The 18217-nt window shown below is 37.6% G+C and overlaps 1 protein-coding gene across 10 annotated transcripts in view; it reads right to left on the reverse strand.

The window, feature by feature from the left end:
• The window catches only part of LOC124429516 (beta-1,4-N-acetylgalactosaminyltransferase bre-4-like), a 69286-nt gene extending 51309 nt beyond the window's left edge, over positions 1–17977 (reverse strand). For 3 of the 10 annotated variants that reach the window (XM_046974892.1, XM_046974891.1, XM_046974886.1), the window contains exon 1: positions 6834–7532. The gene's annotated coding sequence lies outside the window, so the exon portion shown is untranslated. Of the gene's footprint in view, positions 1–6833; positions 7550–16000; positions 16103–17265; positions 17462–17719 lie in introns of those variants that run through there. The other 7 variants (XM_046974885.1, XM_046974887.1, XM_046974890.1 and 4 more) reach the window with 7 other exon arrangements.
• Positions 17978–18217: the final 240 nt, after the last annotated feature.

Raw genomic sequence — 18217 nt, forward strand, 5'->3', positions numbered from 1 at the left:
ATGACTCGGAGAGGCATCCTCCCTCTGATTTACGAGCACCCTCGCCCTCACCGTAGACTTTTATACTCCACGACTCGTGACTACCATCCTCTCCTGACCTCTCTTACCGAGAGAATGGCTTGTGGTTCGTTCCTCTTTTTTTTTCTTTTTTTTTTTGTTTTTTTCGTCTTTCTTTCTTTCTTTCTTCTCTCATTTCGCTGGACAAAAAAGTGCAAGTGTGTGTGTATAATGTGTGTGTGTGTGTGTGTGAGAGAGAGAGAAAGAAGAAAAATATGTAATATTTTCGAGAAGAAACCTACGTATTATAGTCGTAGAGTTTACTTCGATTCTCTCTCTTTCATTTCTTTTCGTTTTTCTTCTTCTCCTCCTCCTCCTTCTCTTTTGCCATTTCTTCCCGTACGGAACGTAGTTTATCGGATAATAAAGCTAAAGGAGAAAGGATCTACGATTATCCGAGGTCGAGGTCGAGGTCGGTACGTTCTCCGAACTGACGCGAAACGATGTCGTTTTTGGCAGAATATAGGAACTTTCTGAATTGCATATCGACGATTCCATTTGATACGTTTTCAAAGGCAATAGAATGAGAAATAGTGGAATTTTTGTGATTTTTCAAAAGCCAGATTAAATAATAGAAAAATATTAATATCTCTCGAGTGTTAGGAATTAAATAAAAATCTGATAACGTTTCTCGGCATAATATTTGTCATTAGATAAACTAAATAAAATGTTTCGGCTTTTATCAATTACGTAATAAAAATTTATATCTTTCGAAAAATAATAGCACGCTGACAAGGTTGAAAAAAAAAAAAAAAGAAAATAAAAGGAAGGAAGGAAAAAAAGGAAGGCAAAGATAAACAAAGAGAAAAAAAAGGAAATACCTATTTCATTATATTCCAAGAAGAGAGAGAGAGAGAGAGAGAGAGAGAGTCGCGTGTTTCTCCATACTTAGAATTTAGGTTGCGCGCAGCATCGAGCGATTATGCGATCGAATCCAATTACTTTGCCGGTTCATTAAACTAGCTCTTATATACGAAATATTAAATACTCCGATATATCACTGCTTAGAAAGCCCAATATAGAGATAATTGGTCGAAGTTAATTTCTCGGCATTTAAATACAACAAATAAGCTGTTGCCTAGCTACGTTAAAGTGTCATTCGGCATTTATTATATTGGTATTTATTACAATCGAATCGAACAATTTTGACGTAAATTCCATTTCGTCGAATGGGAATATTTCGAGATCCGATTGAAATATTTATCTGCGCGATATTTCTATATAAATATGTATGAGAAAAAGTGTAAAACAAAAAAGAGATTTTTCCCTTAAACGTTCCTTGCTTTTAATGGATGTGTCTGCAAATAATACACGAGAATAGGAATCACTTTTTATCTGTTCTTCCTTTTCCTCTCTCTCTCTCTCTCTCTGTCTCTTACTCTCTTTTTCGCAACTATTCCTCGAGCTAAAACCAGACCGATAAAATAGAGGACATCGAAGAGCGTCGCGCACTTACGCGAGAGAGGACCGAATCCATTTTCGTCGATGTCACGAATTTGGACGACGTCCAGGTGGGAAATCGATCGACCTTTACGAGCATCAATGCCGACGATTTCGTTCCTCCTTTCTTCTCTCATTCGCCCTTCAATTTGGCTGACCAACAGACGTTTAAAACCGAACTCGACGAGTTCGCGAGAATGAGAACGGCTAGTAAAAAATTGGCTTCTAATTTTCCTGTCCTAAAATTAAATCGTCGATGTAATTTATATAATAATAGCCATTCCATTATGCATTTTGAAATATAAAAATATCAATATTTGTTTTCTCTTCCTCTCCCTCCCCTCTCTTTCTCTCTTTCCCTCTGGAAGAAGTCATCTGCATTTGAAATATCAAAATTGCATACGTGTTCGTGCTTTTTAACGCGTCTTTTGTCAGTGGATTATACCAGAATGAACAGACGAATACGTGGATTATACCCGAGCTTGAAATCCGAAAAATAGAAGGAGATATAGAGAGAAAAAGAGAGAGAGAGAGAGAGAGAGAGAAAGAGAGGAAATGAAAGGAATGTAAGAGCAAAGGGTTGACGAAGGGTCGAGAATTGCATACGGAGACTACTCACAGCACGAGCTGGATTAATTCCCAACCCCCTGAAGCTTTCGTCAGGCCACCCTTGTTCTCTATCTTCTTTCCTTTTCTTCCACATGCATCCTCTTTTTCTCTTTCTATTTCTCGACTCGACAATTTGAAAAATCGTTACTATTAGAAACATACCAAAACGGGAAAAAAATAAATAACATTTAACAACGATTTTTCGATCTAACATAATACGATTACTTTTTATCAAGACACGTAACGTTGTCGATAAATATATGTTCAAAGTATTCTAGTTATACATTTTGCCAGTTTTTTTTTTTGTTATTAGCTCTCATTTGGACTCTCGCTCGTTCTATTCGTCTGGAAAAAGTCCAAAAATTAGACGCGCTTTCCGTGGAATATTTTGTGCGCTTCGCAACGTGTTGAACGATGAGAGAAATAGAAATAGATAGACAGAGAGACAGAGAGAGAGAGAGAGAGAGAAGCAGACGTTTTCTCCGCGTTTCCTGCTTTTAAGGGTTTCCGTAAAAAAGTAGAACAAAGGACTTATACGTAAGCTCAAACGAGAGTGAAGAAAATCTCGTATTGTTTCCTATCTCATCGAGCTCCTTCTAACTCGGCTGATTTTAGTAATTTTTATAACAACCTGTCCCGATGGGTTATTTTCCGACATTGGAGATTTTGAATATTAACGCAACAAAACTTTAACAATATTGTCCAACATTTTCAGACAACAATCACATGCCGAGATATACAAAAAAGTTACACATTTACAAGATTAGGCTAACTAACAAGTCTGGAAAGTTTGCAAGCTTTCGTTGTACGTGTGACACGAAAACCAATGAGCCGTTCGGACGGTACATTAATTAATGGTTAACTCGCTGCACGTTTAACGAGACTTTTAACGTAATGTAGTTAGCAGAGTTATCTTCTCTCTCCCACTTTCTCTTTATCTCTGTCTCTGTCTCTGTCTGTCTCTCTCTCTCTCTCTCTCTCTCTCTCTCTCTCTCTCTCTCTCTCTCTCTCTCTCTCTCTCTCTCTCTCTCTCTCAGTAGCACACGTAACATCGAACAAGGTTTGTTCCGAGCGTTAATGTTCCAAAAGTACGGAGAAACTTGTAGGGACTGTTACGAAACAACCCTTCGTTTCGATAATGTCGAGAAATTCTAATGTCTTATTTCAAATTTCAATAATCGGATAGGCTCTTTCAAAATTCAAACATTTAATCTAATATTCTGATCTCATCTTCGTCAAGTCTGAAAGCTCGTTAGACGTCGGTGCAAGTTGCGAAATGAAATTTTCCGAGAGACGAATAGAGTGACTCAAACGAGAAGAGAGATAATCCATAGGACGGAACTACGCGTATGCGTTGTGTGTGCCACGCGACCGAGACTGATTATTCAAATTTCCACGCGTCGTTGGCTGCTCCGCGTCTTTATGCAGACGATTATAAATATGCGAGAAGGTCAAACGTCATTGATACTAATTGGTCATGAGGTATTCGACACTTGAACGCGTATACAAACATATAGACATATGTACAGGCAGAGAGAGAGAGGAAGAACTTTTATTCGAAGCAAAAAATGGTCCATAAACGAATCACGCCATCGTCGTAGTCGTTATCATCGTTGTACCTGGGTCAATAAATTTTCGAAACGAAAACGATTTCACGCGCCTACAATTCTCCCGGCTCGCTGTCGCGGAAATGGCGAAACGATTGCAATTTCCAAGTGATTGATGAGACTTTTAGAGCTAGGCAAACCAAGCTTTGCTATCGTTTCAAAAACTTCTAATTCGTTTAACGGATTATATCGATCGATATCTCTCTTTTTCATGATTTGTGAAATTTTTAATAAAACGACCTTTCGTGACACTTTGATTGCTGCGAATGAATTTTACATGTATTCTTATCATTATATCTATCTGCATGTTGTATAGGTTTACTCGTAAAAAAGAGAAAAAGAAAAAAAAAAAAAATAGAAAAACACGGAAAAAATACAAAAGAATTCGATAGGATCTCGTGGCAATCGTCAATTATTTCTAATTAATAATCACAAGCTGTGCAAAATGAACGGTCTTTCGTAAATATATATTTATACGTAATTTAAAGCTATGATAGTATTAACAAACGTAGAATATACTAGGAAAGGCACTCAAGGAGAAACATAGCTTCTGCGTAATTTCATCTCAATCCCTCTTTATGTTTTCATTAGGGCATCCTCAGCAAGAATCATAGACGTTATACTACGAGAGATAGAAATAGACAGAGAGAGAGAGAGAGAGAAAGAGAGGCGACTAGGATTGACACGTACCAATGCTCTTGTACTCTAATCACCAAAGTTGTAGCGATGTGATAATGATCCAGCGATTCTGTTTAGAGAAAGAGAGAGAGAGGGAGAGAGAGAGAAAGATTAACGCGAAGTAACATTCAAAAGAGCTCCGATAAAAGTCCTACATATGTAACGATACATATATCATGTATATAATACAATGAATAGTGATCAGTGCTGCTAACACATGCATCTTTCCTAATCTATTTGCTCCTCTTCATGCTCTGCAGGACAATGCGCAATTTCGTCATTGCGAATGAATAGACGTAAATCTTTATAAAGATTTATTATCTCTCTTTCTTTATCAGTCTCTCTCTTTCTCTCTCTCTCTCCCTCTCACTTTTTACCTCTCATTCTCCATATAAATTCACAAGATAATTCAAACGTAACGAGGAACGACGAGATCGATAACCATACTTTTTGCTGTCAAAAAATCAAAGACATCAAATAACAAGAGAACAAAAAGGAAAACAGAGCAATAACGTGATAAAAAAAGGGAGGGAGGGAGAGAGAGAGAGAGAAACGGAGACGAGTAGATAGAGTGAATGTCACAATTTTGATAGCAACGAGACACGAAAACGCCCGCTCGTAAAACGTACGATAGAGACCGATAGAAAATGTTTAAAAGAATCTCTGTTTTTCGTGTGACAAATACGCTCGTATATTACCGAGAGATAAATTTATATATTCTTATGTATCGGTAAAATGAAGTATTCTTGAACTTTGACAGCAAAATTGACAAGTCTCGAGACAATTTTGTCTATGATGAAGAAGAGAAAAAAAAGACAATGATGTAGATAATAATAATAATAATAATACTTTACAAAAGTCCAAAGACCTCGTAGTTAACCGTGCATAATCGTTAATGATTCGCCGGTATATTTTCTCTCTCTCCCTGTCTAATGCTTTTTGCTTTGGGGGCGTTGAAATTTACGACAATGTTGGACGATGATTGTCAAGCCGTTGATGACGGGTCAATGGCAGCCTCTCATCATCCACCGACTTATTCCAATAGCTCCCAAGACTATTCTCGATTGCTTTATCTACCAATTAGGCAAACTTTGACCTCGCTTTAAACGACGTCTCGCGTTAATTAATTGATACGAATTCTAACAGGTTTCGGACAATAATAGAATTCGAAAAAAACAACCGAGTGAAGCTATTCATTTTTCAATCCCTTTCTTTCGTACCACTTGAATGATCCTAATTAATATAGATTATTCCTAATGGATTTACGTTGCCAAAAAAAAAAAAAAAAAAGAAAAAAAAAATCATACTTGTACATTACGTCCATGAATATTCTTTGTACTTATTATATACGTATCCAAATTTACGAGGTATGCATAATACAATATACAATATTTTCTCGATGAAATATAAAAGGTTTATATTGCGCATAAAACATGGTGTATAGATGTTCCTAAAGTTGTAGTCCTCTTCGAAGGTCGATATTCGTTGGATGAAATTCGATTAAAGCTATCGTCTCCCTCCCTCGCCCTCTTTTTTTGACTAGAACGCGATATATATCGAAGTTGGTGCTCCGTGTGTCGCTAACAAAATCCTCTATCTCTTTCTATCTTCTTGCACGTACTCGATCATTTACTATTTCCTAAACTTTCTACGATCTCATTACGTCTACCTTCATTCGACTTTAATTATATCGATCGCTTTCAATTAAATTGTTATGGAAAATATTTATTACATCTGGAGAGTGATATTTAACAGAAATTAATAATATAAAAACAGATAATATATCGCAGTTTTATTTATATTTAATCGAGTCACCTGATACGTTTCCATTAAATATCGATGAAAATAATAATAATAATAATAAAGCATAATTATACAAGACGATGAAATATTAAATGTATAGTTATTTTCGAACGGTCGATCGTAGCGTGACTATGCTGACAGGAAAATCGATCTAACTAATTACGGATGATTAACGATTATGTTTGCCATCATTTACGAAAGGAATTTATTTGATAAAACGAATGTAAATGTTATCGCAAAAAAAAAAAAAGAAAAGAAAAGAAAAAACCTACGTCGATCGAGATAATGAATGAATTTCACTTGATAAATTCAGAGGAAGAGAGGTCGTCCTTCCTTGATATATCGTTGTTTTCTTTCGCTTAAAGATTTTTAATGGAATGATATCTAATTGACCTTCCTGTTTTCATGCGTGTCTAAACGTGTCTAAACGTACGTACATATGTACACACACATATATATATATATAAATTGATTGTCTTAGAGGAAAAGACAGAGGTAGAAAAAAGGTTATGAAAATAAACAGAGGAGAACGCATCCGACCGTAATGGATTTTGCTTCGTTCGGATTCCCTTACGCAGTAAAACAACGAAACGAGATAAAGTCAAGCAAAGTCAGCGTGTTCGATTACGTAACACTTACCTTTCTCACTTTCACCACCACGCACAACAAACCCTCGGTTGATCTTGGCTTGCCCACGTGCCGACTCGTCGTCGTCGTCGTTCCCTCTCACTCGCTCATTCTCTTCCTTTGTCCGTCTTTCTCTCTCCCACTCTCTCTCTCTCTCACTTCCAGTGGAAGCTCTCCTCGGTGAAAGCAGCAGCAACAGCAGCAGCAACAGCAGTAGCCTTGGCCTTTAGCGTCGTACAAAGACGAGTTCTTCCTTGATTCCTCCGCGTACTGCACTAGAGAATAGAATAGCAAAGAAAACGTAGAGACGATCCGACGACAACTGACCTTTTCGAACACTTATATACCATCGAATCCGATAATTTGTCTTTGTACATATATGTATGTATATTTCGGTATCTCAAGAGCTTTTCTAAAAGGTTTTACGTCACGCGAGCGCAAGTTTCACAAAGCACCACGTTGTTATATCGTTTAATAAAACTAATCCTAAAAAATGAAATCAAATAAAGTATAAAGCGTTTGTTTGGAAATAATATGTCTGAAATAGATGTCTACGCATAGCAGAAGAATTACGTTCGTTTCGGATAATGTCACGCGACACACTGGGGAGTCCTCCTCCAAAAAAAAACGATATCGAAATTTCGATGAGCGCGTAAGCGCTTCCGATATCGACCGCACGAAGTCTCGTCGTAGACTGGCGCACGGCAACCAGCCGGGAGTGGAGCCAAGCGCGCTCGTTCACCTTCGCCTCTCTTCGGCTCCACTCGGATTAGACTTCGCTTCGCTATTTCCCACTCGACTCAACGGCGCGTATAGAATCGCCGCGCCCGATTGGTCACGGCGCCGGCGCCGTCTCAACGACGATTGGTCCGTCAGATTATTTCGGATTGCTCGCGGGTAAACGTATCTTTGAATTAAACGCGATTCTCTCTTATATTAATAAATAAACAATATCTGTGTCAATTGAGCGGTGAGTTCGTTGACTTGTTTTCTCCATCGAAATTCTATCTCATTTCAAGTTATTATTATCTTTTTACGAATATTTATCTTCTTCCGATTGATTATAACATTTCAAATACATACGTACGTATCATCCTTTTTCCTATAGATTAATGAAAAGGGAATCTTTTTCTATTGACGTGAAATCGATTGTTACGCTATTATTGAATGTCGATATGCATGCACATGTGCATAAGCACGCGCTCACATACACACGGAGAGAGAGAGAGAGAGAGAGAGAGAGAGAGAGAGAAACATATTACAATCCATGTAAATCCATGTCCGAGCCACACTTGATTACAATTCTTTATATTCTTTTTTTTCTCGATAAAATGCAACGTTTTGCGATTCGTTAAACGCATCGGAAAATTTACGGATTCATATCGGAAAATTTAGAGTTTTTGCATTTACCGTTAATCGCGCATGAGCTCTTTCGAAGGAAATATATCAATTGAAAATTGTGGAAAGATGAAAAACAAGAGAAAAATAGAAAAATATCGAATATACGTTGCATATATTGTACTGGCAATATTCCAGATGAGAGGTACTTGTCCGCATCCCAAGAGAAACCGCCTAGTAAAATCTTGTTTCATATCAGTCTTCCATTTTACTCTACTACGATGATATTGCGAGAGCTGCTTCTGAACTTCTCTTAGAGCGTATCTCTTTCTCTCTTATTATGCAGTAGCCATGGAAGATGTACAAGAAAAAAAAAAAAAATAATAATAAAAAGAAGAAAAATAAAAAAAAATAGAGCAAGAGAAGAAGGAAGAAAAAGAAGTAGAAAGAAAAAAGATGCTCGAGAGAGAAAGATTGGAAGAAACAAAATTGGAAATGTTTCTAAAGAACAAGAACGTGGGACGAAATCTACGAGATAGGAGAGGTGAACATTTTGGAAAAAGTAAAGAAGACGCAGTGTTTCGTGGGAAAAAGAAAAAAAGAAAAAAGAAAAAGGAATTAAAAAGACCGGAGATAATGGTCTGACCCGAATATAAACGCTAAAAAGTAAAGTTATCCTCTTAAAGCCGCTATTCTCGATCCGCGTAATACAGCGGATTTATAAATATTAAAGAGATTAAAAAAAGAATTGACGCGTTACTTCAAGTACGTCTTATCAATGGATACAATACGCTTGATTACATTTTGTAAACAAAAGCCAGACTGTTTATTTCTCTTTATGCTTCTCAAATCACGGAGTTAAATGAATGGAAATTTATTTTATAAAAATAATACGTTCTTTGTTTCCAACATTCAGCCTAACAATTGGCATCTAGCGATATACGATAATACTCGTTAATTAAAAATTCACGAATTTAAGAAAATAATTTCTAACGTTTTGCGATAATGAATGATCTTATACGTTACGTCTTCTCATTATAAAAATATCAATGAATTGCAAAAAAGAAAAATAATAGAGTTCCATTTAAAATAAAATGAATTTGACTTTGAAATTTCACCCACCACTCGACTTGCAAAAAACGCATTGCACGCTAGATATTCCAATTTTCCAAGATAAACGGGACGTCCTGTATTTCTACATATAATTACACAGACTGATACGGGTAAAGCGCTAAAACTTTACATGGAACCGCCTTATATACGTGTGTGTATATATATATATGTACATAAGATTTGACGTCACCGCAAGTTCGTTTCATGTAATGAGATTCATTAAAATTTCGACGTAACATTTCCTTGTCACGACGGGAACCAATAAACGCTCTGATATTTCCGTGGCAGATGCTTCAACGTTTCTCAGTAGCACGTAGAAGCGGTAACGGCAGCAACAGCAATAGCAGCAGCACGTTGAGAATTTCTAGCCCATTAACGTGCAGACAACCGCGAACTGATCTCAACGATGGTTACTCTTCATCCCCCTTTCTTTCTTTTACTATCTCGTCAACGTCGTCAAGTTTTCTAAATAGATTATCATCATTTTTCATAAATCTCATTGTTCTCGAAGGAGGATAAACCGATTGACTAGTAAAGATTGCATTCGGTTAACATTGAAAACGAAGATATAATTAATATCCAGCGTATGTCTACGTGACAAAGGTGTATTAGATCTTCCTACTGCTCCTTTCTATCTAGTACAATGTATACACACTCTCTTTCCCTTCTTCTCTCTCTCTCTCTCTCTCTCTCTCTCTCTCTCTCTCTCTCTCTCTCTTTCTGTAACATTCGCAAAGTCTCGTGAGAACGTTCACGTGCGTTGGACGACTTTGTTCCAGGATGAATACCTTTTAGTTTTGCTCGCGTAGGCGTACAGACATAGCTGCTTGGTGTGAAAGGAGGAAGATAATACGTATATGTATGTGTGTATGTGTGTCCATGTATGTTTGAGCAAGAGAAAGAGATAGGTAGATAGATAAAGAGAAATGGTGGATGTTGGAGAGCATCTTCCTTCCTCGAGGCATACGGGATGCATTAGAGTAGTTCGCGAGTGCATGTCGCATCACCCTTCTCTCTTACCTTCACCCCTTATCCTAGAAAACAATGATATCCGACATCCGCCACTTTGAATCAAGCTGTTGAGACCGGTTACTTCCGGTGCCCTTCTCTCTCTCTCTCTCTCTCTCTCTTTCTCGGCTACTCATCGTAAAACTAAAACTTGCCCAAAAGTTTTGTAATGGCTGTTCTTTGTTGGAATAACGTAATTAAAGTTTCGAAGAGACCAAATCGAGAAGGGTAACGGAAACGGTCGAGTTTAAGAGAAAATTCACAGGTAAATATATCTGCTTGCTCGTCATCATCATCATCATCATCATCTTCGTCTTCTTATTCTTCTTGTTCAACTTTGTTTCGTTCTGTGGAATTAACGACTATGTGGCATTCCCATCCTCGAAGTTTATTTTTTATGTTTCGTTACAAATTCAAACTACCTCTTATACGAAGAAACTCGACGCTCTTTTCATTCATTTCTAAATTACACCGGACTCGTAACTATTATACGTATATCTCTTTGTACGGCTTCTTTCAAAGGACTTGACTTCCGAAAGGGATGTTAAAAATACGTTAAAAGAACATGGACGGGAATAAAGAAACACGTTCAGTGACACGAGAAAAGGAGGAAAAGGAGGAGCAAGAGTTACGAGACGAATGCCGAGGCTATTGAAAATTGTAGAAACACCGAGGAGACGAAAAGAAAGATACGGAGAAGATGAGAAGAAGAAGAAGAAGAGAAAAGGAAGGTGAGTGAACGAGAACGTAGGCAAATGCAAAAGAGAAAAGGCACGACACTTGGAGAGAAGCCATGGCAATTAGTGCTATATAATGGATGAAGAGAAGTTAATGTCTTAGAATTAGCAAAGAACGACTGAGAATTATGGTACTTTTATAATACTTTCTGGATAAAACGTCATGCTAATTCGCGTACGTTACACCATCTCAGTTCGTTGGATTTCGAAGGAACGAAATTTCGAGAGGAACGCTTCGATTCCCGGCAAACGAATGAACCGATAAAGAAAAAAGAAAAGAGAAAAAAAAATATACATATATACATATATATATATATATATATATATATATATATATAGGCATGTACTCCGCCTTGACTTCCTTCTCTTTGGCCTTTAGCCACCCCACATCTCATTCTTTTCCTAGTTTCCTCCTTTAGGTGCTGACGAGGTGTCTTGGAGGAGTGCCAATTTACACCCACGACTTCTTACGATGGCCTCAAGAAATTCTAACAAAAATAATCCCGCTATCTCATCCTTTGATCCCACAGTCGCAAAGTAAGTCCGATTTGTTAAGGGTTGGGACGATTATTTAAATTAGATATCCTCGTGATCGTGCTAATAAAGCAAGCTCGTTTTCTCGAATAAGCGAATCAAGTGCTGACTCGACGATCTCTCAAACAAAAAACTCTTTCTACTTTTTACGGATTAAGCAAAGAGAAACGAGCGGAAACATCGGGGAATACGTAAAAATCTTTTGAATTATTCGACAGTGAACGTGAAAAAACTTGACTCGTTTCCGCATGAAAACCATTTACAATTAACCAAAGCTTTTCTACGATTCTCGGCGCGCATTCGCCAGTGCGAAACGTGACATGGAGCTCGAGAGTACCATTCCCAGATCCATTTCCAGGCTCGCATGAGAAACGATTCGTGTCTGGCGAAGGAAACGAGCGATTTGTTAATACCCTGATGAACGCCGCGAGTTAAACCGCGAACGATAAAAGCCGTGCTACGAACCAACGAGCGTTCTAATCCAGGAGATGCATCACCCTACGGATACTAGCGGAAAATTTAGAAAAAATTCGATTAATCCAACAAGCTCTAGGAAGTCGTATCTCTTCTTTTCAAGTTCCTATCTTATAGTAATAAAATTCTCTATACTGTGTATACGTATATATATATATATATATATATATATATATATATATATATATATATATATATATGTACACACACGCATATATAAGCGAGCAAACACGCACATCAAATACCGTTAATTCATTATCCATTTTATCATTATGTTGTCGAACACATAGTCGAAAGCTATACTTTTCATCAAAGTTTCACAAACACTTTATCATGGAATTTTAGTAAGAAACATGACTTCACTTTATTATTATACGTTCGTTATTTGAAATAAATCTTTCGGATGGATATATCCCGTCGAGGAAAATTCAAATACATAGATACCATTGGGTTAGAGTGGAATGCGTAGGTCTCGACCACAAGCAAACGCGTGTCGTCCGGCTTTCGCGTCCGAAATCAACGATTATGGGTGTGCAGCACAGGAGGTGCCGCCATTTCCCACAGAAGGGGTGTACCTATGTGGTCGTAGAGGAGGTGGAGATAGAACTGGTGCTATGTGGTAGAGTAGAAGCCGATGTAAGCCCGGAATCAACGATCGCCTGACATTATAGCCTCTACCACCTACCCATGTTCATAATTTATATTAAAGCGTGCGCCGACTTGCCGTAATAGCGCCATTAAGGAAGGACCAAGACCTTAACGTAGCTTCACCCTTTCGAGAATAGACATCCTCGTAAATGTCTCCTTACGTTTCTACAAATACTCTATAAGACGGCTATTTTCTTTAACTAACTTCATTAACGATACTTTTATCTAACTGTATTCGCGTCTACAAATAATATGGATAAACATCGAAGTACAAGTAATTTAACCGTTTCGCCAAGTTTTATTCATTTTCTTCAAAACGTTCATTGTCAAGGCTAGTAAAATACTATCCATTGATCACGCGTTACGAGACTTTGAAGGAGAGTATTCGTATAATAAACGTCTCGTTCAAAGTTAGTACTCAACGATTTTTATTTAAAAGCTAACGGGGGCGAACGAATATATTCGTAGAGAGGGAACACGGTGCAACGCTTTTGCTAATTTCTAAAGGTAAATTCCCCAAGAGTGCCTAGGGACTAACTTTTCCATGATGCGAGAACGTGTTTGAGAAAGAGTGGAAGAAAAGAAATGAAAGTTGGAAATGGAAAGAAAGGAAGAAAAAGGGATTTGAAATGGCAAGAGATGAGGATGGAAAGAGAGGGTGGTCTCGTGGAAAAGTAAAATGCATTTGACAAATTCAAATGACTCGACGGGATAGGGTGTGCGCTCTCAAGTGGCAAATTAACTTGGAATCTTACAACTGTGGAGGCTCATCTTCTAGACTAGAACGACGTTCTAACTTGGACCGTGGCTCTTTCTCTCTCTTTGCCCTTCTTAACATTCATTCGTAAGTTTTCTTTGAAAATAACTAGGATGCATTAGGATCGAGACGTTCGTATAATCGACATTGTATAAAAGAAAAAAAAAAAAAGTACACTTTTCTAGCTCCTTTGTTCCTTTTTATCGACTACTAATCCAACGTTACACAATTTTGGAAATAACTGTAGCATATCGAAACGATAGTGGATATGTAACTCGATTGAAATAAAACTTTCCGGATGGACGGGCCGCGAAAGAAAATAAAAGTGAATTATATGGAAAGATCGAGAAAAAGAAGATGAGAGATATTCGTGGCAGGTACTTTTCTTTATTTTTTGCATTTTCCTGTTATTTTTATGGAATAGCAAAGAAAATATATTCCGTAATATGCGCGATACGAGCTTCGACCCCGAGTCACAGATTTTCTTCGGCTTAGACGATAGCGATGTATCAACATCTGCACACTTAAGCAACCCGGATGAAAAAATATTAACTTTAGCTATTTATTTTTCAAACATATTTTTCTTATCTTACCGATAAAATGTATCAACGATCGACAATGCTGATCATTCAGAAAATGAGGTAAAAGAGAAAAAAAAATGATTTTCTTACGAATCTTCCACTTCGATTTACGCAACGTTCGAGATGGGAGAACCAAAGGAAAAACAGAAAAAAAAAAAAAAGAAAGAATGTTAACTACGATCTTTCGTACATTTTACGTAATAAATAATTAATGCTAAATGTGCTAAGTTGCTTATTCGTTGGATAAACAAGAACGCGCGTACGCATTAATCATGGCCGAGAGAAATATAACAACGACGTTGCGGAGCGGAATTTGAAATTTTTATCGTGTCGTTTAAAATGTTAGGAAGAAAAAAAAAAAAAACGAAGAAAAAAAGAATATGATGTAACGCCGAACGATAACGAGTTTAACAATTATTTAAAGCTCCGAAGAAACAAAGTTCCGTCCGTTCGCGTATCGGAATAAAAATGAAAGGAATCTCGAGGTCAAGGGTAAAATCAATCCTTCATACCTTTCGTCTTTCTTTCGTTTCTATAGGTACGCTGACTTACTCTCGATTACGCGAAACGGTTTTACCAGAACGGTTAGTCACTCGCATTGACACAACGATTTTTACGAAATCGAGTAAAGGAAACGGAAAAAAAAAAACAAAATAGAAAGAAAGAAAAACACGTCGATCTTTCTTCTTTACGGTTCCGTTATCGGAGAAAGGTGTGAAATTTTGTGTTACGACATGGCTATTGCAATCTCGCGAAATAAACTTGAGTAATGATCAACGTGATCGATAAAACGGATGCATAAAATTGGTCTCGCATTAAACTATCATCGTCTCGACGTTAAATAATTCACATTAAAAAAAGAGAGAGAGAGATAATCGCGACATTTCTCATTCAACCGAGTTGCCAATTTTCTTAATTTCCATACTTTGACAAAAAGAAAGGGTACGAAGGTACGTTGTTGTAAAACGAATCTTTAGCCAGGGTATCGATTAGACGTTAAAGCAAGTAGAGTATTCCGTAGGTAATTCACGGGATACTCGAACACACTGTTAATTCATGTATAATGGATTCGACTTTGCACGAAGCGAGCGTATTTACACCGTCTAGCACTATAAAAGCAATTGGTGCAACAAGCTTCGCGTTCACGCATATATATATATATATATATATATATATATATATATATATATGCATAGCACCCAACACAAAAACGCACACACGTATATTTATGCGGATAATTAATGAAGGCCGACGTCGTGAGTTCGCTTCTTTTTAGTTGCACTGCTTCCGATCGGCTCGTACATCTTGCTTTCGAACAATGCACGTCCTCCCTCCTCCCTCCAGCCATCGTGGTAAAGCTTTTGCCACGAACGATGCAAGCCAGAATTACCGGTAAACGAGGCATTACTTACTCTCACGGCGGACGCTTTGATTATATTAAATTAATTCATCGCCGATCGTGACCCTTCAAGAATCTCTTCGCTAATTATGTCCGTATTTACGTTTTACGGCTTAATCGCTCCCTCCTATCTTCCACATTTGGTTAACTTTTTATATCGATGATTATCTTCCTCTAAGAGAATGATTCGCATGGTATAACATGTCGAGTTTTATCAAGATCTTTTTTTTATTGTAAAAGAAAACAATTCTATCGAGAAAATGTTTGGTACGAAGTAGAACGGGGAAAAACAAAAGGAACGTTTTTAAAAAGCAAATATGTCGCTTGCATAATATCTTATATAACGTTATTGCATACGCATTTGACATGTTCTAATTGATATATTTCCATATGTACGTATTAATGAATAATCCGAGTCTTGCCTTATAAACGATTATATCTATATATATATATATATATATATATATATATATATATATATATATATATATATATATATATAAGTGTATAGATATACGTGTGTGTGTGTGTGTACAAGTATATGAGATCAACGATAGGAAATAAAATATTCGTAACATACGATTTCTCACCTTCTTATCTGAAAAATGTACGGCGATCGTTCTCGATTTATTAAGTCTAAATGTTTTCCAAGATCTATCACTTTTACGAAGTGACGATAGCCCGTTCGTTTCCTGTAACAAAGATAACGAAAACGATTGAGACTTGTATATCACGTATGCAGAGAGCATCGAAATAAGAAATATAATGGCTGGGATATAAAACGTAATACATTAACAATTTTTCATCGACATAATGTTTTTCAAGAATTAATGTTATAAAACGATTAAATGTTTTCTCGATTCAATTTGAGTTATTATTCGCGTATGCGAAAATTTTCTGTAATAGCGTAATTACAACGTCGCAACCGTGGTTATTTTCAGCTTTTACGCTTCGCAACACAATTAGCACGACGCCTTATTGTGCAGAGCGTCTTCGTTTACTTTTTTGCGAACGACTTCGATGGACAATGACTCGATTGTGCAGTAGTGTATGCAAAACCAAGGACACCCCTACTCGTTCCTAGACCTAATCGGCCCACCAATCCTTTTCTTTATCTTTTCTCTCTCTCTCTCTCTCTCTCTCTCTCTCTTTACCTTTCCTTTTGTAAGCACGCTCACAAAAGGTGAACGTGGTTATCATACAATAAACGTATTGTTTAGTACGATAATATACGAAATGCATACAAATATATTTTCTAATAAAACTTGGCCGATTTAACAGGTAACAATTGCGTACGATTGGATCGCGACGTACAATAGGTTACAAAAGTTTTCATTGCGATTAATCTATAATTGCCATCAATATATTATTGAAAATTATTGAAATAATTTGATTAATATAAGTTACCTACATGCTGGCACGACGAATACGCGTATAAAAATATAGTAAAAACTTTTTCAATTTTAATTTATCGAAGAGAAAAATTTGTTGCTTCCATCATGGCGTCCTTTCCAAATAACGGTTACTTTGCGGCGAATTTCATATCGCAGTTACCATGGAAACGTACTCAGGATCGTATTACTAAAAAGAACCGAAAAGGGGTATTCACTCCACACACCCCTCCCTGACGATCGTTCAGGACCGTATTCTTAAGGAGACCCAAAAGGGGCACCTTGGATTCGTTTTTTTTTCTTTTCTTTTTTTTCCTATAGCCAGACGATACATTACGCGCTTTATATCGAAAGATCATAGACATTTTCAATCCTGATTGCATTGCGATCGATGTCCTCCAATGACATTGCCTTATGTTTTGAAAAAAGTAATCTAAGAAAAAAACAAAAGAAAGAACACTTACGAGAAACTAGAAATATCGGGCAACTAGAGGATTCCTCGGCGTTTTCGAATCGCGCAATGTTCTCGACTGATTTTCCTTTGCGTCGAACAGTTCTACGAAACGAGCATTTCACTTTTTCCAATGATTATTATATTGAATGAAGGACGAACAAACGAATATTCATGTTGCAAACACTTGTCGACAGAACGTTCGATGCCTATCAACAACAATGCGTAACTTTGAACGGTCGTATAAGCTGCTGTAAACAATGGACTAACCGGCGAACCACGTGACTTTCTTACCAAGGTCTCGTCGCGAAAAACCGTTAAGGAGAGAGGGACGGAGAGGGGGAGGGAGGCAGAGAGAGAGAAAGAGAGAGAGAGAGAAAAAGCTTTACAAGTAAAAAGAAGGAAAACGAATTAATCGAAAAGGAAAAAATGCTTCAATTTCATTGGGAAAGTTGATTAAATCGTACGGTAAAGCAGGGTGATCCTCTTCCTCTCCTTCTTCCACCTCCTTTCTGGTTCGGTGAATCTCGCGATGACGAGAACGTCGAGGACACCCGGCGAGAAGCGATAAGATCGAACGATCCTTCGTAGAAATGTTAAGAGTATCTTCCTCGAGATATTGCGGACTCGAGGCAATACGAAAAACAATGACACAGGGATCTCCGAACACGGAGATCTTTGACGCGGACATCCTCGCCGTCGGACGATCGTAGGCGCCGAGTAAAGCTACGACGACGACAGTGCCGCCAAGCGACCGTCGACGAAACCTCTTGCGACTTGCTCCTTGGACTCGATTCTATGATAGAAGGAGTAATTCCTCGAGCGGGGCGGCGGGGGGGGGGGGGAAGAGGAAGCTTGAGAAAAAGCGACGGTCCTGCCACCAGCGGTACTCCAGAGAAACGAAACGCGGGAATACGAACGATTTAAACGTAATCGTTATAACTCGCACAAATTATAACTCTATC

Source organism: Vespa crabro, chromosome 15 (assembly GCF_910589235.1).
Source record: "Vespa crabro chromosome 15, iyVesCrab1.2, whole genome shotgun sequence".
Classification (NCBI taxonomy): domain Eukaryota; kingdom Metazoa; phylum Arthropoda; class Insecta; order Hymenoptera; family Vespidae; genus Vespa; species Vespa crabro.